We start from the raw sequence: 22,766 nt of genomic DNA on the forward strand, positions 1-22,766 counted from the left end.
ACTTATTTATTTTGTAACTGGGAGTTTGTACTTTTTGACCTCCCATCTGCTTTACATTCTTCTCAAGCTGTTACAATATTCTGCATTGTCATCTGCCTCTGTAATGTCTTCCAGATCTTAACACTTCATATGGTCTGAATCTCCACCTCTAGAAAAGTTGTTTATGGGCACACATGAATAGAAGGACCAGGACTAACTCCAGAGCTTTGGGAAGGAGTAGCTGATGGAGACCTGAGCCTCCATTTGGTTTACACCCCCATTTTTCTTCTCCATGCCAAGGGCAAATACTGTCACCCTTAATGAAACTTCCCAGAGATAGTGTTGTCTCTGTAGAGTTCAGAATAATAGTTGGAAGCTGACTGGGAGAGAAGTGGAGAAAGGGCCTCTTCGGGCAAAGAACAATGTGAGGAAAGATCTGGAAGCCAGACAGATAATGGCATACTTAAGGAGCTGCCCTCACATGACAGGAACATAGAATCCAAAGGGGAAAATGGAGACGAATAGTGTCCTGGCACATAATGGGTGCTCAATAAGTATGAATATACGGACATATGAGTGAGACTTAAGGGAGAGGATGTACCAAAAAATCCATCTTCCCTAAAATCTGGAGAGGAGTTATTGCAAGAGGGATCCACAGAGCCATATGTATATCACGTGTCATCTGTAGACTGGAAGGATAATATGGAATGTTTCAAACATATATTCACTACTTTTTTGTCAAACGGTATTTTGATTAGTTCATAAAACACAAATTCAAATAAAAGGATTACTGAACTTGTGGTAACCTTTTGTCATAAATTTTAGGCAATAGATGTTAAAATTATGTCTATGCTCCTGAAAGTGACTGGGAACACAGTTTGTACTAAATTAGAGTTGAAAGGCTGAAATTTACCAATCTGTTGAAGTAACTTCCTCCTAAACCTAGTTTGTTGAGAGGTTTTATGATGAAGAGGTTTTGAATTTTGTCAAGTGCCTTTTCTGCATCTGTTGAGATAATTGTGTGGTTTTTATCTTTCAATATGTTAATGTGGTATATCATACCAATTGATTTTTGTATGTTGATGAAATTCACTAATCCAGAATACACATTTATGTCTCATACTCTCCTTCTCTGAGACATTTTCCTAGTCTCCAACCAGGCACCATTTGTCAATTTTGTTTAACTGTTAGTGTACCACTTCCTTTCTTGGACCTTCTCACCAGACTGAGCAAAGCTTCCTTACACCAGACTTCCCAGCACCACCTCTACCAGTATTGATGTCTTTTTTATTTGTAACCCCAGGCAATTTTTCTGCTTTTCCTTCAGGAGAACTACTTGGAAATAACCACTTCCCACTCTGCCTGCTGTCTACTCCTCTATACCCTTTCATACCAAACCTTCCAAACATGTTCTGTATCACGATTTCCGTTTTTATCCATCCCTTCCTCCCTTAATCTCATTTTAGTCAGGCTTTCATCCTCACCATTCCACCAAAACTATCCTTGTCAAGGTCACCCACCGGTGGTTTCCACATTGTTACGCCTCGTGGCCAACTGCACATTCTGTGACCTGGCAGTAGCGTTTGACCTGTTGACCAATATCCTTCCTCCAAGGAATCCTTTTGAACTTGGCTTCCAGGACAACCATTCTCTTGGTTTTCTTTCTGCTTCCCTGGCTGTTCTTCCTAAGTTTCTTTTGCTTGTTCCTTCTCACATCCAGGTCTCAAAACTTGGATTATTTCTTTATCTACCTGCGTGCTTTTGGGATCTCAGCCAGTCTCGTGGCTTTAGATATGATTAATACACTGAAACACCTGCTCTGAGCCTCTCCCCTAAATTCCAAACTGGTGTACCCACCTGCCTACCTGATAGCTCCACTTGGATAGCTACTGGGGATCTCCAGCTGAACTTAATTGAACTCCTGACCTTCTCCCTATGCCAGTTTGTAGCCACTCTATTCAAAACCCTTCAAGTCATATTTGACTCATCTTGGCCAGGCCTACAGCAACTCCTATTGGTTCTACCTTCAAAATGTATCCTAAATCTTTCCACCTTTACCCACACCACTACCACTGTGATCTAACCCAAGAGCACCTCTGTAAAGAGGCAATAGTCTCCTAATGGGTTTCTGTGCTTCTACCCTTACCTTTTCCCCTGAAGCTTGTTTTCAGGACAGTAGCCATAGTGTAACAAAGTGATGTTGTCAAAACACGAGTCAGGTCATGTCACCCCTTGGCTCTTGATTTCACTCTAAGTTAGAAGTTAGAAGCCATAGTTGCAACAGTGGCCACAGGGCTCTGTGGAAGCCAGTCTCCTGTTTCCTCCCTGACTTTTTTTTCCCTTCTGTTCTTTTCCAGCTCACTCTGCTCTAGCCATACCAGTTTCTTTAATATTCCCCAAATACGTCTTCTTGGTCCTTTATACTGGCTGTTCCTCTACTTGGGCTACTCTTCCCCAGATATCCTCATTGTTTGCCCCCTTGCCCAATTCCAATCCTCTTTGGTAGGTTGCCTTTTTGACTTTTTGGCCTTCTCTGACTGCCATATTTAAATCACAACTTCCTATTCTGGGCTGTAACTGTCCCTCTCCTTCTCCGTTGCTTGTTTCATATTTCTCCATTTACCACTTCTATAGAACTTATTCAGTTATCTTGTTTATTCCATGAAGGTATTATGTTGGTTCTTTTTTTTCATTGCTGCGTGTGTAGGGCACAGAAAAATGCCTAGTGCCTAGTTGAAGCTCACTCAATATTTTTTGACCGAATGAATGAATTGGACAGAATACATATTTATAGTCAGACTTCTAGGGTTTGTTTGGCTCACTCACATTCCTACTATTTCCACTCTGAGTCATCCTGTCTAATAGAATGTTTGGGTCACCAGGCCTATCTTTCTTTCTGAATTTATATGACAGCAGTGTCACTATTATCTCAGTGCTTTTTGCCATCTGTATTTAGAGAAACAGCATCTTGCTCAAGTATACAGTAACTGTTAGAAAGGCCAGTGTGGTTACAGAGAAAAACTGCTTTCGTATTTCAGTATATTAACATATTTTATAAACAGAAATTTTCATCTCCTCTGGAAAGTTTTGGTTAGCACTAGAGTTTGGTAGACTAGAGGTGGATTATGACAGGTAAATTTTTATGGTATTTTATAATTCCCGAAAGAGAAAGGTAGGCCGGTCATTACTATCACCATCTCTGTTTCTCATCCAAGGAAACTCTGCTAGGTTTCTCTTTATCGCACAGAGAGCTTGTCAGTACTGAAATTAAAACAATAGCTTCAGACTGCAGAAACCATATATTTACAGAATAAGATAATAAGAACCTCCTTAGATTGCAGCGCGCGCACGCGCGCGCGCACACACACACACACACACACACACACACACACACACACACACAGGTTCACTTACCCAGAGAGCACCTTTTTCTTTTACCCTGACTTCTTTCTTCTATATTTTAGCATAAGATAAAATTTCTTTTCTAGCATCAAGGTAATACTCATTCATGGTAGAGAAATTGGAAAATACAGAAATATGAAAAATAAGGTAACCTCTCACTCCATAAGTAAGAGGTAATAGCCGTAAATATGTTGGTAATTTTGTCTTTATTTATAGGTCTGTATCATAAGATTGATTTAAATAAAATTAGGATCATACTGTGAGTCTACACAGTTATGGTACTTTTCAAGAGAATTAAAAGATACCTTACTTACAGACTCATTCATTCATTCAATAAACTGGGGACCCATTGTATGCCAGGAACTTTTCTAGACACTGGGTTTGAATCAGTGAATAAAAAGATTTATCCTCTTCCCTCTGAAAGCCTACAAAATTGTGAGGCGAGACAGACAGCAAACAAAGAGATAAAACATTATGAGATGTGAACTGCTATAAAGAAAATGAACAAGGAACAATGAGAGAGGGAAAAGAGCCCTTAAGAGTCTCATGAGAAAGGATGATGTGAGAGAGAAGCCATCAATCCCTACAGGCTGGGAAGTAGCCCGTTATGGGACACACTAGGGCAATAGCACTCCCAAAAGAGGGAGTAGCACGAGAGATTGAGAAAGGTCCATATGGCACTGGATGGCCAGTGACAGGAAGAGTGGTTTGCCATGGCATTTTATTCTACAATTTATGAGAAATCCTTGAAATCTGTTAAGAATGGAAATGAAATGCCCCCAATGAATGCTTTTAAAACTGTACTTGATGGTGACGGGCAGAAACGAGAAGACCCATTAATGGCACTAATGATTTGGAACAGGCTGGTGGCAAGGTAGATGGAGAGAAATGGACAGATCTGAGAAATATCTCACAGGTGGAGAGGACACGACTTGCTGAAGTGTTGAAAGTGGAAAGTGTGTGAGAAAAAGGAAGGAAACAAAGATGACTCCTACATTTCTGGCAAGAGCACCTGGGTGTCTGGTGGGCTGGTGATACCATTTACTGAACTGGGGAAATCTAGGAGAAAAACGTGTTGGCAGGAGAAGGAGTGTGAGAGGAGGTGTAAGATGAATCAGGAGTTAGTTTGAAACCTGTTAAATTTGAGATATTTGGAAGACATCCAAACAGAGATGTCAGAGAGGCAGTCGGATGGTAGCAGCTGAACATAGAAGTAGAAAAGGAGGAAACTGACATTTCTTGAGCATCTGCAAGTCTTAGATACTGTGTATATGTGGGTTAGTACTCCCCAGACATAAGTAAACCTATTTGATAGAGAAACTAAACATCGGTGTGCTCCTAAAATGTAAACAGTATAAGTACAAGGCCAAGACTTGATTCCCACTTTGCCTGGCTTCAGTTTCCATGTACCAAGACTGATAGTCGTTCTCATTTGATTTAATGTTTAAGTGAGCTAGACTTGGCTGAATGGACATTCAATTAACCACACTTTAGTAGTATTTAAGAATATAACATTGCACTTACTCATTTAATACAGCGAAGTATAAAATGTTTCCCTGTACACAGTTTAGAAATAGGTTTGTCTTCAGGCAATCCCACCATTGCCCCTTCCCAGTCTTCTATGAAAGGTGTCAGACATGTTGCCACAATAGCTCAAGTGCCAAATATTCCATGGAGCATATTTTTAAATAAATGTTTTATTTTTGCATAGTTTTAGATTCACGAAAACATTGCAAAGTTAGTACAGAGTTTCCATATATCTCACACCTAGATTACCCTGTGGCCAACACATTATATTACTATGGGGTACATTTGTCATAAATAAGAAACCAATGTTAGTCTATTATTACTAATTAAATTCTTAACATTATTCAGATCTCCCAAGTTTTCCCCTAATACCTATTATTGGTCTAGAATCCCATCCAGGATACTACATTATATTGAGTTATCATGTATCCTTAGGACGCTCTTGGCTCTGAGAGGTTCTCAGACTTTCCTTGTTTTTCATGACCTTGACAGTATTTGGTACCTAGTCAGTTGTTTTGTGGAATTTCTGCAATTTGAGTGTGTCTGGTGATTTTTTCATGGCCAGGCTGATATTAGAGTTCATGGTAGGAAGAGCACAGAGGGGCGTGCCTTCCCCTTCACGTCAGGTCAAGAGTACCTGCCATCAACAAGACATCGCTTATGATGTTAACTTTGATCATTTGGCTGAGGTAGCACTTGCCATATTTCTTCACTGTAAAGTTAGTTACTACCTCCATCTCATGAGGCATATTTTAAATTTTTTTTTTCAACGTTTTTTATTTATTTTTGGGACAGAGAGAGACAGAGCATGAACGGGGGAGGGGCAGAGAGAGAGGGAGACACAGAATCGGAAACAGGCTCCAGGCTCCGAGCCATCAGCCCAGAGCCCGACGCGGGGCTCGAACTCACGGACCGCGAGATCGTGACCTGGCTGAAGTCGGACGCTTAACCGACTGCGCCACCCAGGCGCCCCTCATGAGGCATATTTTAAATGTCATTGATTTCTTTCACGTGCCTCTGGAGCTCACATTGTGTACCTACGCAGGTTTTCGTTCTAACAATTCATAGAATATTTAGTACTTGTGAGTACCAGGCAAGTACTAAGGGATTATCTTGAAACAACCCTGTATGTAGTGGTAATATCTCCCTTTTTTTTTGTGAGGGCAAAAAAACCTACACAAGCTGAGAGGTTGTGTAACTCACCTATAGTTGCACAGCTGTTGACTCCAGGCAGCATGATTCTATGCCCATCTTTCAAGGGTGGAGCTGACTCCCTGCTCTGCCTACTCTAGATCTCAGCCAAGATCAAGACAGAGCAGAGAGACCAAGATGAAGGCCCTGAAGACTTTGTCATCCTCCGTCTGGGAATTTCTCCCTGTCTTTGGGGTTTAGTTCTCTGTTCCCTTGCTTTTAGCATTTGTTGTTCATGATCACATTTCTTGAAACTAAGGAAGAATATGTTCGTGAGTGGGATGGTACTGTTGCCAGGTTTCTACTCTTGGAAAAGAAGTCCAGAGTCTTTAACTTTGATCTTTTCAGATTCTAATGGAAATGGTTTTTTTGGAGCCCTCATAGTGATTGCTGCTTTTCTGTTTATATTCTAAGTAATCAGCACCCTCACCCTAGATTAACCCGTGGTGGTTTGACACGGCCATTGACACACTCGTGTGTCTGGCTACATCTGTACATGTCAGATTCCAGGACCAGGTTGAATATCTCTGAATGAAAAGGCTCTTACTGTTCGCATCAAATGCCATTTCATCCTTAGCCATACTGAGACCTACTTCCCCTTCCTGTGATAATGATGGAAAATGTGTTTGTACTTTTCATCAAAGTTGGGGAGAAATTCCATCCAGTTGTTATTTTTAGGTTGCTCAAAGAGATAAGAAACTACAAGTCTGTCTCCTAAATTCAATATGTATTCATACAGCCAAGATTAGATCTATCAAGTTAATTTATTTCAGAAGCACAGAAATCAAATTAAAACTTTTGATATATTTTCAGGAGACTGTGAAGAAAAATGTACATATCATTCATATATATTTTGGAAAACGCAAAGTGCAATACAAACAGTTGATATTCTTGACATTTCAGTGCAATTCAGTTGCCATAATGTAATTCATCTTTTATCTTAAAGAGTCATAAAAGGTATGGTTAATGAAAATTTCGCATTTATGTGCATCTATAATTACAAAAGTAATTGTATGTTAAAAATTTTCATATTCACTCCAATGCGAGGGGCATTTCTTTCTTCTAGAGGCTGACATTTATCCTATAAATTTTAAAACTGCCTACTAAATGATTAGCAACATTTTTATGTCTCCAAGTGAAAACAGACCCAGATAATAAACAAATATCGCTTTATGTTAACCTTTAATTTTTTACCCCTCACGTATAAAAGAGGTCATGTATAATAACATCCGTCCTCCATGGCAGACTATGAGCCCATCAATATGGGAGGTGGGCCACCCTGGAATTATATCCCTGGAATTAGCACCGTTTACCCTGTGTCGCCACATACCCAAGTGGAGCGACCTGACTTGGCATATCTGTTTGCTAGCTCAGGAGTAACAACGTGACAGTGGTGTTTAAAGACACTGTGTGCAGAAATGATTGATTTATTCCACATTGGCACTTTTAGATCCATCTGCATATCTGCATTTCTGTCCTTTTTTCTCACTGTTCTCATACTCTGTGCTGTTATTTACCTGAGATGCTTTTGGCTTTCTGGGAGGGGTTTGGTGCTTTTTATATGAATGTTATGGATAAAACACTTTGAGCTCCACAGAGGAAAATCACTATCTAAATCTTATACATCTCAAATGTCCTCTTGTGCAGAAACCTAATACAGACTGCCTCTGAGATACATATATCTGATATACTTCTGTGTCATATAAATGAAAATGTGGGTATTTAGAAAAACTTAGGTAATCAACTGAATCTCTTTTTGTGTTGTAGTCTGCTGCATTTGAAAAGATTTTGTAACCCCAATAAATTGTTCTATTCTATTTTACCTAGAGCTTGAATGCTTAATGATATACTGTTTCTTCCTTTATCAATTTCAAACTTTGTACTTGAGGCATCTTTTGGTTAAGACAAAGCAAAATTAAATGTAATTTTTCTACTAAAAGTTATTATTGTTTTTATCATTTATTCCTTGAACCTTTCTAGGCCATGAGCCAGGTACACTAGAACATACCTGGGGAAGCAGGCAGAATTTGAGGGGAGGCCGGGGACGGGATTCAGCCATTGTTCACTGTGTATCGCCCTCTAGGGACCAAAAGAGGAGCTTCAGTCACCTTCCCTGAAGAAATATTTCTCTGAAGAAAGCCACTTTTCATCTACAATTCGGATTTACATTCAGAGTTCTAGGAGACGTTGACTCTAGCCCTCCATGAGAATAACTGCTAACTGCTTTCTTACAGAGATCTTAAATGAGTAATTCTTTCGATTGTGTGGAAATTCTCTGAGATGTTCAAGATTCTCACATATAATTTTTAAATGGGGTAAATTAGAGTAAAAAAGAATTAGGACCGTGTCATTACTCTTACAATGATTCCATCTTCTATGGTTTGCAGTGAGTGAGTGACTCATTTATAACTATAACGCAGCTCCTAGGGGCGCCTGGGTGGCTCAGTCGGTTAAGCATCCAACTTCAGCTCAGGTCATGATCTCACGGTTTGTGGGTTCCTGAGTTCAAGCCCTGCGTTGGGCTCTGTGCTGATGGCTGAGAGCTTGGAGCCTGCTTCAGATTCTGTGTCTCCCTCTCACTCTCTGCCCTTCCTCCTCTCTTGCTCTGTCTCTGTCTCTCAAAAATAAATAAACGTTAAATTTTTTTTTTTTAAATATAATGCAGCTCCTTTGGGAGGAGGACATGCACAGTTTGAACCACGCCCCTTTGTGCCCAGCAGAATGTAGTGGAAGTAGCTGGGCTTTGGAGCCATACCTGGGTGTTCTAGCTGTTACTCAATCTCTCTGTCTTTTTTCATCTGTAAACTGGGGCTGGAGCGGGATTACCCAGGATGTTAGATAAGATTAGCACAGTGCTTGACTTGTAACGGGTACCAAAAACTTGATAATTCTCTTTCCCATCACCTCTCTAATATTATAGAAAGAAGGGAAGAGTAACAGAAGAATAATGATATACTCTCTAGTGAGGAGAAACCTTAATAATTGTCTTGAGATTGTGAGGGCTAGAAGTTTCCAGCAAGAAGCCAGTCTTTGGAGAAAGGTTGTGATTCCCTCAAGTGATAGAAACCATTTGTTACAAATAAATCGGGTGCATCAATATCATTTCCTGAAAACTTGTTTGTGTTCAAAACTGGTCAAATACTATGAAGTAATTAAGGAATATTTTGGGGAAGGATTTTTTTAATTGACTAAAACTTGAACACAATTCACTATTTAATTATTTTTAATCTTTTTCATGTTTATTTGTTTTTGAGAGAGAGAGAGAGACAGAGTGCAAGCAGGGGAGGGGCAGAGAGAGAGGGAAACACAGAATCCAAAGCAGCCTCCAGGCTCTGAGCTGTCAGCACAGAGCCCAAAGCGGGACTTGAATCCATGAACCGAGAGATCATGACCTGAACCTAAGTCAGATGCTTAACCGACTGAGCCACCCAGGTGCCCCACTGTTTAATACTTGATAGAGGTAACTTCAGATAAGAATAAACCTTAATAGTCTAACGTAAAGGAATATGGAAGATTATTCTTATGGAATTTAGGGAAACATTTAGAACATTGGTCATGAATTGGTAATAATGTTAGTGTTTTTTAAAAAAAATTTTTATGTTTTTATTTTTGAGAGAGAGAGAGTGTGCGCAGGGGAGAGGCAGAGAGAGAGGGAGACACAGAATCCGAAGCAGGCTCAGGTTCTGCGCTGTCAGCGCAGAGCCTGACACGGGGTTAGAACCCAGAAACTGGGAGATCATAACCTGAGCCAAAGTCAGACGCTTAACTGACTAAGCCATCCAGGCGCACCAATAATGCTAGTGTTTTTTTAATAGACTAGTGTGTTCTCTAGAGGAGCTAAGCAATTAACGATTAAGTTGGTTAAGGCTGCCTTGAGCCCTAATGGAGTAAGTGGTGATCCCTATAGATTTTATATGATTACTATTACTAATACTATTTTGCAATCCCCATAGATTTTAAGAGGACTATGGCCTCTGTTTTCTACTATCTCCCCAACTTAGGTATAAGAGTTATTTGTATTAGAGTTTAGTGTACATTATAAATGATCCAATACTAGTGAGCATTATTAAACTAATTTACAGTAAGGTGTTACTGCTGGTAAGGATTTTTCAAACTCACTTTCTTGTACAAAGGGAGATTGGGATTGTGCGTAGTGCAGAAGAGAAATAGATAGAGGGAGATAAAGACATCAAGATACCAAATTCAAAGTGGCTTGTAGAGAAACAAAATGGGCTCCATGTAAACTTGTCTGTTTGACTTGTAAAAATGTTGTAAATAATTTCTCTTTCTTATGCTTGACAAGGTACATACTAAATAATGTTTTTATTGTCAGAGAACTTTATTGTTTTTACTGTGAGAGGAATGTTTCATCTCAATACTTTTTGTAGTAGAAAATGGGATAAATGAAGAGAAGCCTTTATTCTATTATTTTTTAATTAAGGAGCATTTAAAACATGTTTTAAGGCATAAATTTTTATTTTCACCACTGTTTCCTTTGTGACCTATACAACAGTGTGTTGCATGAAAACTTGTATAGTTAATGATATTGAAATAAGATGGCAAAGTAAATACAGTGATGAAGGATAGAGCACAAATGTGGTGAATAAATATTGAGCCTTTTTTCACTCTGAGTTACTATTTGATGTTATAGGCAACACTTCAGTATCATGGGCATTTTTTCAAAGTTCAGTAAACGAGTATGAGTATACTCTCCCCCTAACCCTTTAGAGCCTGCGTCATTTCATGCTTGTGCTTGCTAGAAAGTCTGTTCAGCTCGGCTGTGTTCAGGGGTGCTGGCTGACCTGCGGATGTGTGTTCATTAGGCTCTCCCACCTGATAGCCTCAGTTGGACTGGGGCCTTGAGCCAGACTGAATGTCCAGCATTTTGGGTGGCTAGAATGGGAAACCATTAGAGAATGATATTTCTAGTGACCAATAAACATGTTGCACATTTTCTTATAGCTTCTACATCTAAAGTATCACACAATAATAATTGATACAGTAATTTGGTCATTCACTCGTTTATATATCCTGCAAACTTTCAACCCTTTCTGTCTGTCAGGCTCTGTGATGCAGGATACAATTTAAACCCCTAAGGATTGAGGGTAGTGGCCATGAGCCTGGTCTTTGAAGTCAGGCTGGCCTGGGTTAGAATCTTGGCTCCCTAACTAATGTGACTGGTGATAGGTTACCTACCTTCTCTGAGTTGACAAGTATCCCCATGTCTTTCTTCATCGTCCTTTTCTTCACTACTGGCTCACAAGTCCTGTTTTCTGGCCTCTCCTAATTTCACCCCACCTGTGCCCTTGGTCCCTTTTTTCTTAAGCTTCCTGTTGTGCTCCATCAATGATATCTCTTCTAGATTATATTAATCTTGCCCTTTGTGAGCAAAGTTTTCTTTTCACCCTATTAATATACCCATTTCAAGTTTTCTCTACCCTGAATAAGTCGGCATGCATTCCTTCTCTCTTGTAATTCACTCAAAATTGTATTCCTTCTGCTCAGTGCTTCTATACCCTCAATGATCAGCTCACTTCATTGCAGACTTGGCTTCCATTCCCATCATCTCCAACTTGAGGACCCTCTCAGAGATACCAGTGATCCCCCAATTAACAGATCTGATTATCTTTTATCTGCTCTAACCAGTCTGATCTCTGAAGCAAAACACAGGGCTTCTTAAAATTTTCTCCTCCTTCAATCTCTATGGCACTCCATTAGCTTTGCCTTCACTGGGCCACTATGATCATATGTACCCTGCACCATCTCCTCATCTTGCTACACAAATATAAGCATACTCCAAAATTCTCTCCTCAGACCTTTCCACATCTTCCTCTAAACTTAAGCCCATGTCCTCAACTATGAATTCTGCATAGAAGAATTTCACATCAAGGCCCTCTGACCCATGGTCTATCCGTAGCTCCAGGCCTACACATTACACGTCTTTCTGGGATTTTCTCCCACAACTATCTATCATGGGTTCATGTGCAGCATGCTTGCAGTGAGACTCATCATTTTCCAAAGGAAGACCACAGTCTTCCTAAGCTTCCTGAGCTTCTCATTGGCACCAATACTATCCTAATCAAGCAACCATGGATGCTTAGTGCAATCATGTTCCATCTCCAATGAGATGCCAGATGTATACATTCAGCCCCTGAGATGATTTTCTGTTTCTTCTGTCTGCCAATTTTGATGCCATCCTGATTAAGGGTTCTAACACTTTTGCTAAATAACAGATAGAACATAAATTTTCTTCCACGTGCCAATTTATAGCTTCTTGAAAACACTGTGTTAAGAATTCAGAGGTTGCATTTGGGAAAGAGTGCCATGATCCGCCGGCAATATTTACCAGGGTTATAGAAGGGAGAATGACAGCCTCTCTGGCATAGACTATTCCAAGAGTTTCATAATTTGTCTCTTCTCTTCTAGCCTCTCCTTCATTTCACTTCAGCTATGCACCATTATGATTATTCTCCCTAATGCAATGCTGGCTCACCATTGTCTACCACATTAAGTAAAAACTCCCTGGCCCAGAGCCCAGTGTTCTCACATTCTTAGTCCCAACCTCCATCTACCCCACCAGCCTTTTGGCCCCTTTGCTGCAGCCAAACTCAGTTATTCATTCTTCCCCAAATATTCTCTACACTTCCCTGCCTCCTTCGCTTTTTCAGAATATAGGATCCTTCCCTCTTTCACCTCAGCCTTCAAGCACAAACTCATTTATCATTTTTTTTCTTGAGACTTTGCCTGATTTTTCCACCTATATGGATTTTTTCTCATTTATGAATTCCTGTGGTACATTATAACTTTCTAATAGAAACAGACAGTGGTGATGAATTGGGGTGCTATATGAGAATACGGACACCCAGGGAACTCGTCTGCTCCTTCCTACTGAGTCATGCCTTCCGTTCTCACTCATAGCTCAGCTCACTTGCCCTTCCCCTCCCACTTGACTGTCAGCCCATGGCCAGTAGGAACTGTACCTGTACCTCATTTTGCTTCCTTACAGTCTATGCATTGTCTTGCATTGTTAATTGCATGATGACATTGGATTGAATGGTTATAACTCTTACAAAATAAGGCTGTGTATTGCTTTTTATTTGCATTTCATTTAGAAGTTCTGAAATAGAGCTTATATCTGGCAAGAAGCCTGACCATCCAGGTAGGAGTGAAAAGCTAAAGTCAGGTGAACTCCTGCATGGCAAGAATTGAATCAGGGAGTTCCTAACAGGGAAACAAACAGCCATAAACCATATGGAAAGCTAAAATCCAAAGCAACTTTAAGGGCATCTAGTACAGTACTGTCCAGGAGAAACAGAATGAAAGCCATATATGTAATTTAAAATTTTCTAGTTGACATGACTTTAAAAAGTATAAAGAAACTGGTGAAATCAATTATTATAGATTTTACTTAACCTAGTATATTAAAAATACCACTTTGACATTTAATCAGTATATAAAATTATTATGAGATACTGTATATTCTTTTTGTCATGGTAAGTCTTAGAAATTTAGAGTGTATTTTATACTTTAGCACATCTTCGCTTGGACTAGTCATATTTCAAGTGTTCCATAGCCCCATGTGGCTTCTGCCTACCTTATTGGGCACTGCAGGTCTAGGATATCACCTAAACAAAAAGGCACTGTGTGTTCATACAGAAACTGAAGTTCACGATAATGAATCTCGGAATTAGGGAGATGAAAAAATGGGTCAGGATATAACCAGCACCCCAGTTGGGAAATTGAGTGGGAGAAGTGAGTAGGGTCTCACAGGCTCAGCCTTAGTATTTGTGTAATAGTTTTTTCCAGAATTGGTATGGTGACCACATAAGCAGCTTATTCAAATTTTGAGAGCCAAGAAGCAAAACCAACCCCAAGCACTGATTTTAAAGTCTCAGGCTCATGAGTGCTGCAGCACCTACTTTTTACTGGAAGGTTGAAGAGATTCAGTAGGTGACCATTTTAAGGGTTTGTGGGAACTTAGAACAAAGGATATTTACAAGGATACTTGGCTAATTATTGGGCTGGTTGGTTGAAATTTAAAGGAAGCATTGGGTGCCTGGGTGGCTCAGTCATGAGCCGATCTGACTTCTGCTCAGGTCATGATCTCATAGTTCAAGGGTTCGAGCCCCACGTGGGACTTTGTGCTGACAGCTCAGAGCCTGGAGCCTGCTTCAGATTCTGTGTCTCCCTCTCTCTCTGCCCCTCCTCCCACCCCCCTCTCTCTCACTGTCTAAAATAAATAAAAACATTAAAAAAGTAAAGGGAACATTTATGGGGTGCCTGACTGGCTCAGTGGGTAGAACATGTGACTAGTGATCTTGGGTCCCATGTTGGGTGTAGTTTTACTTAAAAAAAAAAAAAAAGGAAGGCTTTATATTTGTGGTCGCCACTTATTTTGTTGCAGATACATATTTACAGATGACTGTAAATGTGGGAAAAATCTCATTAAGGGAAGTGGAAAAACAAAACCTTCACTCTTGCTCATGAACTCATGAGCTCATCCCTTTCTCCCTTCTACCCTCTCCTCTGCAGGTGAATGGACAATGTAACCTTCATGAGAATAGACCATGTCTGTTTTGTTTTCTGTTGAGGTTCCAGGATCTAGAACAGTGTCCGGCACAAATCAGAGCAAAGCCTTTCTTTAAAAAATTATTATTTATTTTTATTTTTAAATTTTTATCATTAAATACATGAGATTAAAGAGCAAAGAATAGGGTCTGAAGTTCTTAGACTGGATTTGGAGTAGCAGCATCACTTGCCACTCTGAGATTTTAAACGTTAAATTGAGCATCTGCGAGCACGGGTTCATTTCTTTCTTATCCTTTGACATCATTTGGTCCCCACCTTAGAAGTGCGAGTGTCACCATTTGTTTTGCCTACATAGAAGTCTTCAAATCTTTTTAGCCAAATTAGCAGAGAATTTTGTTCCTAAGAGAATGGCAGGTTGCTGCTAGAATCATAAATTAAAATATAGTCCAATCCTCTGCCCCTCAGCTGGTTGTGGTGGATAAGTTACAGACACAGATTAGACACAGATTTTGCCCTTGGGGAAACTAAACAATCAGGACATTTATTTCTTTTAAATAACCATGTCACCCTAGAGCCATCTGGTGTATATTTAGAGTAATGTAATTTCTACTCTTGCTTGATGATACCAATGTTATACAGCAAATATATTGCCATTTTGAAAAATAATTGGGTTAATTTCTGCATGTAATTCAACAGTGATTTAATCTTCCATTCTGTGTGAACCACAATAAATTCTGAATTAGTTCCATTTTTAGGAAAGCAGTCACAAAAGCGTACAGTGAGAGGCCAATGTGTATAACTCTATGGAAACTCAAAATAAGTTGTAAAATATGTTCTTCTAGCACTAGTCTTAGGATACCCAAATGGAGGGAGATGAGAACATCAGATAGAAGAAAATTGGATAAGCAGGATACTAATAGTTATCATTTGTTATGTGCTTACCTATGCCAGGTAGGCAGCACTGAAGACACCTTACCTGCGTCTTCTTATTTAATTTTTGTAACAGTGCTCCAAGGTATATGCATGTTATTTTCCTCTTTTTAAAGATAAAGAAATGAATCAGAAATTAAATTTCTTGCCTGTAGTTTGACAGCTGCAAGAAGACGTAACGGACACGCAAGCCATGGCCTTCCATTACTTTTCTATGTTTTAATACGTGAGTCCTAGTGGGAATTCACACACCACCACCACCAATACCAACACCAACACCACTGCTACCACCATGAACCACATCAAAATTAAAGTAAATACCTCCAGGGTCACCTGGGTGGCTCAGTTGCTTAAGCATCCAACTTGATCTCATGGTTCGTGGGTTCAAGCCCTGCATGGGCCGTATGTTGACAGCTCAGAGCCTGGAGCCTGCTTCGGATTCTGTGTCTTCCTCTCTGTCTGCCCTTCCCCCACTCATATGTGCTCGCACTCTCTCTCTCTCTCAAAAATAAATAAACATTAAAAAATTATTTTAAAAAGATACCCTAACGAGGGGCGCCTGGGTGGCTCAGTCGGTTAAGTGGCCGACTTCGGCTCAGGTCATGATCTCACGGTCCCTGAGTTCGAGCCCCGCGTCGGGCTCTGTGCTGACCGCTCAGAGCCTGGAGCCTGTTTCAGATTCTGTGTCTCCCTCTGTCTCTGACCCTCCCCCGTTCATGCTGTGTCTCTCTCTGTCTCAAAAATAAACGTTAAAAAAAAATTTTTTAAAAATAAAATAAAATAAAAAGATACCCTAACGAGAATCACGATATAATAATGATCATGTTGGAAAGTGCTATAATGAAAATTGAGCAAGTGAAGTTCAGGGTGTGATGGTTTTGACATCGTGGTGTGGGAAGGTCTGTCTGATAAGGTGACATCTAAGCGGAGACCTGGAGAGAGGGAAGGAAGCGTGAGGTTGCCGAGTGCCAGCTATGAGGAGGCCCGTGGGACAGGAGTGAGGGAGCAGTGAGCGAAGGGTATGATAGAAGATAAAACAGGCACTTGTCAAAAGGGGCAGAACCCACAGGGCCTTGTAGGCTTGCTAAGAATTGGGATTTTATACTAACAAAAGAAGGGGATGGAGTGTTTTGTGCAGAAGGGTGACTTAACCTGTCAGACCAGATAGCTACTTTTCTTTTCCGCGGACTGGGGAGGATATTCCAAAGCTGATTTTCTTTTAAGTGGATCATTTCAAAGTTTTCTCACTTGTACAGTGGCTAAGTGCATTTTGGCCACAAGTAAGAATTTCCCTTGGTTAAGCTCTATTTTAGTTCAGTATAAAACTTGAGGGGTGCAACTTTAAAAGTCTGTACGTGCCATAAATTCAATATGTTCAAAAGTAGCAAATCTGAGCACTTACACTGCTCACTACAGATGGCAGTGTAACACGAAAGCTCTCATGGTAACAGCTGGGAGGGCGGGGCTAGTATGTACCCCACCTCTTCTTTCTGAAAGCGGCATCAGGCAGTCAGAGACTCTGGGCCATACATTATGTAGTATATGAAAAGTTCGGCTACCCACATGTGCTACGCCATTGGGACTACTAGGCCCAAGTGTATCCAACTGGTCCAGGAGCCTCAGGACAGTTTCAAAACACTATCCTTTTTTTCTTTCTAAAGATCTTATTTTATTTTTTTTAAGTTTACTGATTTATTTTGAGTGTGCAAGGCAGGGGCAGAGGGAGAGGGAGTGAGAGAATCCCAGCAGGCTCTGCCCAGTGTCAGTCCAATGCGGGGCTCAAACCTGCGAACCGTGAGATCATGACCTGAGCTAAAATCAAGAGTCTGACGCTTAACCAACTGAACCACTCAGGCACCTCTCCAAGACAACTATTCTGTGTCATATTCAAAATGCTAAATCTGAACATTAAGTAATGACCTGAGCATATGAAAATGGTGACCTTTAGTATAAAAAGGACTTAGTGGCAATTAAGCTCTTCAATCAAAGAAGAGGAGAGCAAAAATAGTAAAGCAGTAGGATGTAAATATCACAATCAGAAAGGTTTGGAGCCACTAGGGGACTTGGACTCTTTGAACTATTCCTCAGCTGCAGTAAAAATATCCTCCATTAGGGGGCCTCATAACCCTGCTTTGATCTTCGTGCCTTGTCACTATAAAGAGTGACATATTCATTCTCTTTGCTCTTTCTCCTTCAGTTGCTCTCTTTCCATATCTCCCTCTGTCTCATTGAAAAATGAATTAATTAAGAACATGTGTATGTATTTTTCCTACATGGCTGCCTAATTCTCACCATTTGGGCGAAGAAAGCAAAGTACTATGTGACACAGGAAGGAAAAACATCAAGAATGTGTCATCTTTATGTACACAGTCTGAACACGTCTATCATCAGTTTCTGGATAGTTTCGGTGTGGATTGGGAAATAACAGACAATCACAAGGAACCTTGGATACTTTAAGGAATAGAGCTTTGATCCCCTGGAGAGGCCTGTTTGGTAGAGAGTCTAACTTTACCCCCTTCACTTCAGACACGGAACAAAGAAGCCAACTAACTGATTGTTTAATTAATCCTGAGGTAAGAAGAGTAAGTTGTAAGCAAAAAATAAAAAATAAAAATAGAAATTATGGACTATAGTTAGGATACTAAAAATATTCCCATTTGCTCAAATCATAAATGCAACATTCTAGACTTGCTGAGTAGAAATTAATGGCTTATAAATGCATTTCTTAAACTGTCTGATCTTCAGATTTGTACCTGAGTCTACAGAAAGGTACAATTTCTGTTTTTAAGAGTGTTTTGAATTTAATACAAAATCCTTCAAGCCTATAGAGTGATACAGAGGGACATTACAAAAATCAACGTGCCCATCCCTAAATTTAACAATTGTTAGCATTTTGTGATATTTACTTTAGGTGTTTTTTTTTAATAGGTCAAGATTTTAAGAAAAAAATAGGCTAGTTTGGCCTACTGCTAATGTTTCATGCCTAGTTAGAAGATTTTATATTTAGTGGAAATTCTTATGTGGTATTGCTAAAGCACTGTGAATCAAGAGTAATCAAATATGATATTTCTTGAAAACCCTAAGGATGCATAGCTCTCAAGGCTCCTCATGTTACCCTTAACCAAAAGCCAAAACCAAAATGCATGCTTCAGAAACTATTAGACTGAAATACTCTTTGGAAGGACTAACTCAGGGCAGAAAGGTTGGCCTGGACTCAGTGGCTGACGAGGATGTGATTCACGGTCAGGGATGGGATTCTCTCAGGGGCAGTTGCTGAGCTATTTGGAATCCCTGATCTATTTCCTGATGGAATCATGTATTGTGAGGCTTCTCAAAAATATATTCTTTTAACAAATAAAATGACATGCCTAAATGTATTTATATGAAATATTATCCAATCTTCTGTCCATTGTATAAAAGTACAAAATAATCACAAAGTGGAAAAATGTTAACATCTTAGCCTACGTAAATTATCATTCAGATTCTCAATGTCTGACAGCACAAATGTCCACTCTGTACTCCATTCAAGCCTAATAATGGGATGTGTGGGTAAACAGTTGAATGCCTGCCCTTGCCTCTCTCTTTAGGATGGGCTGGAGGACACCTGTGAGGGTGCAGTTCTCTTGGGACCTCCAGGGACTAGGCAGATAGGGGCATGGTTTTTCCTGGTGCCCAGTGAGAGCCTATAGCAGAAAAGGTTGTCCTTTCCCAATACAGAGTAGAGACCCAGCCTGAGAAACTGCCTTCTGAACCTTAGGAAGCCTCGGGATCCCCCCGCCCCCTCAAGGAGTATCTGACCCTACCCAGTTTCTCCATGTGACTTGGGAGGGCCTGCTCCGTGTTGTTAAGATGACTCCCATGGAAGGCAGATCCCAGGCCTGGTCCCAGGCCAGGCTAATGAAAAAGAGCTTCCTGTCCAGGGAGGCTGGGAAGTTGAGTGGCTGTTCTGCATGCTTCCCAGAGGGCTATCAGTTTGCAAATCGATTCACTGGCAGATAGTAGAAGCTACTTTTCTACCACCCTTGGCTGCTTTGCCACTGCTCAAGAGACTTTAAAAACCAAAATTGTGGGAGTGCTAAGGGAACAGGAAACCCTCATCAGGAGAGAATAATGACAAGTAACTAACAAGAAGAGAAAGGTAATCTTGAGAGGGAACCCATGTAAACATCTTAGAATAGCTGGTCTCTGAAGTAGCACTGATGGGAGTAATATGAGAGCATCTTAACAAACAATGGCAGAGAACCATTAGGAAGATGGAATGAGGACACTATTAAATGAAACTGAAGTAGAGTTTTTAATTAAAAACAAACAACCTGATGAGGAGAATGATTATTGCAGAGAACTGAATGTGTGATGTCGAAGACCAAGAGACAGATATACCCCAATAGGGAGTGAAGGCATAAAGGAAACAAAGGTCGGGAGAAAACAGATAGGAGACCTGGAGGACATATATAGGAGACATAGCATGCAGTAATAACAGCTCTGGATCCAAACATGGGGGATTGAAGGAGGAGAAGTCATAGTGGAAAAAAGAGTTTTCCTGAGCCGAAGAATATTCTGAGTCTCTAGACTAGAAAGGTTCATGAGACGTGAGAGAAGACATGCACTTTGGCACCTTCTGAAAATTTTCCAAACTCCAAGGAGGGTGACTAAAACTCTTACAATTGCCCAGAAAGAAATCACAGGCTACCAACAAGTGATGTGTTCCTACATGGTGGGAGATTTTCATAAGCACCTGTCCTTTTAAAACTGTTTAAATTGAACTCATTTTCTAGTAGAATATCAACTGGGGTTTTGTTTTGTTTGTAGGAAGGGACTGGATAACCTGATTTCAAGCCTCCCATAAAGGAAAAAGGGTGTGAGACGAGCCAAGAAGATGATGATAGAAGAACAGTGTGAGGAAACTTGCCTTACTGGACATTAAATGTTTCTACAAAGCTACTGAAAACCAAACAGAATAGAACTGGTGCAGACGGAGACATTAGTGCAACATAGTAAATGTCCAGAAATAGATGCAAACATATGTGAGAAATTACTTTTGACAAAGATGGAATTGCAGTTCAGTGGGAAAAGTTTAGTTCAGTTAGACAAAATTGGATAGCATTGCTGACATAATTGACTACCCAGCATAGGAGAAAACAAAGCTAAATGTCAGTCCATATTACAAAATGAATTCCAGATCAATTCATGGTATAAATGTAAAATATGAAATAATAAAAATATTAGAACAAAATTCCAAGCAAGACAGGAAACCATGAAGCCAAAAGAGAAAAAAAAAACATTAAACTGTGTTACTTTTTAAAAATCGGATGTTAAAAGATACTATAAAAAGAAAGAAAAAGGAAAAAATGAGAGACTGAGGAAAAATTCTCAATGTGGATGAAAGACAAAAGGTTAATATTCCTAATATTAAAAGAATTTCTAGAATTTTTCTAAAAACACATATAGCCCAGTAGAAAAAACGGGCAAAGGATATGGAAGTGGAATCCAAATTTCCTGTAGGCATGCACATGCTCAACCTCACTAGTCATTAGAGAAAATGCAAATTACATTAAAAATGAGATGTATGAAAATCCATCACATTGACAAAGCTTAAAGAATAAAAGTACCCATTACTAGTAAGCATGTTAGGAAACGGGCAGTCTTACACATTGCTGACTGGATATTCGGTTGTTACCATTTTTGAAAGTTATTGTGCCATATCAAAAAATATATATACATATGCTTTGACTTAGCCATCCAACTTCGGAGGATCTCTGAAAAGCAAACATCAGGAGGTAGAGATCAGATGCATGTTACAGCTCATTTGCCTCAGTGTCTTCCAGTGCTCTAAACTGGAAACCAAATCAGTTTCTGCCATCAGGGAGAGATTAGTTATGCCACATCCATACTAGAGAAGACTGTGCAACTGTTTAAAAAAATATATTTTATTGCTATCTGCCAACTTGGAGAGGTGTCCATGATGCAGTGATAAGCAGGAAGGCCAAGTTGCAGAATGATATGTACAGTACACTTCATTTTCAAAAGATGAGATTTTGCATATGTCTGTATGTGAGTGTGCATGTCTGGATGGGTATAGAGAAGGTACTGGAAGGATATTGAATGTTAATATTACCTTGGAATAAAAGGGACTCTGGGTGGATAGAGATGTCTCACTTTCCTTTGTGCATTGTTTGATAATTACTGGTAACAATGACCATATATGAGGGGCACCTGGGTGGCTCAGTCGGTTGAGCATCCGACCTCGGCTCAGGTCATGATCTCACAGCTCGTGAGTTCCAGCCCTGCGTCGGGCTCTGTGCTGACAGCTTGGAGCCTGGAGCCTGCTTCGGATTCTGTGTCTCCCTCTCTCTCTGCCCCTAACCCACTCGCATTCTGTCTCTGTCTGTCTCAAAAATAAACATTTAAAAAAATTTTTTAAAAATACATAAACAATGACCATATATGAGTTTACTAATAAAGGAATTAAAGAAAATAAAACAAATTGTCCAATTTTATTAAAAAAAATACAAAAACTAGGCCTGTATCTTCTGAAATTAAAGCTAAGGCTCTCACTTTCTCCATTTCTAAAGGAACTATCATCTGTTTCTCTCTAAGTCCCAAGAACAGAAGTGGCTTACCAAAAAAATAAGTACATTCTCAAAGATTTGCACCACTGTCTCTGGCTGCTCTGTGATCAATCCAAAGAAAATTCCTGTTTCCAAAGACCATCAAGCCTTTCTCTAGTTCAAGTCTTCTCTCCCTGGGTCCAGCTGTTTCACTTCCAGCCGGAACTACTATTCAGGATTTTCCTTTTAAGCAGATCATATGCTTTTGAAAACTGCTAGCTGAGGAGAGTGGTCCCAAAATTTCCACAGAGCTCTTCCCTTGAGTAACCATTCCACTAGAATCTCTGTCTTCAAGCAGAGTGTTGGGGGAAGAATCATAGCTGTTGTTCATAGGTGACAGAATGCAGCAACACTAGTATACATAATGGTGCCCCTTTTTCTAGGTCCATGTTCATATACAACTTTTCAAACACACCACCATTCCCATTGTGGGTCCTTGGCAACTAAATTACCATGCTGACCCATCAGTGTAATTATCCTCTGTAGACTCCATGTGGTGTCATTGCATTTGGGAGGCAGTATATCCCAGAGTGATTCAGAGCTTGAGCTCTGGAGTCAGACTCCCTAGGTTTGAATCTTAACCTCAGCTACCTCAATAGG

The 22,766-nt window shown here is 40.0% G+C and overlaps 1 long non-coding RNA gene across 1 annotated transcript in view; it reads left to right on the plus strand.

The window, feature by feature from the left end:
- Window positions 1–20,807, plus strand: part of LOC122233166 — a 72,944-nt gene extending 52,137 nt beyond the window's left edge. The window contains exons 2-3 of the long non-coding RNA XR_006210651.1: window positions 17,864–18,131; window positions 20,368–20,807. This is a non-coding gene — a long non-coding RNA (uncharacterized LOC122233166). The remainder of the gene's footprint in view (window positions 1–17,863; window positions 18,132–20,367) is intronic.
- Window positions 20,808–22,766: the final 1,959 nt, after the last annotated feature.

Source organism: Panthera tigris, chromosome D4 (genome assembly GCF_018350195.1).
Source record: "Panthera tigris isolate Pti1 chromosome D4, P.tigris_Pti1_mat1.1, whole genome shotgun sequence".
Classification (NCBI taxonomy): Eukaryota; Metazoa; Chordata; class Mammalia; order Carnivora; family Felidae; genus Panthera; species Panthera tigris.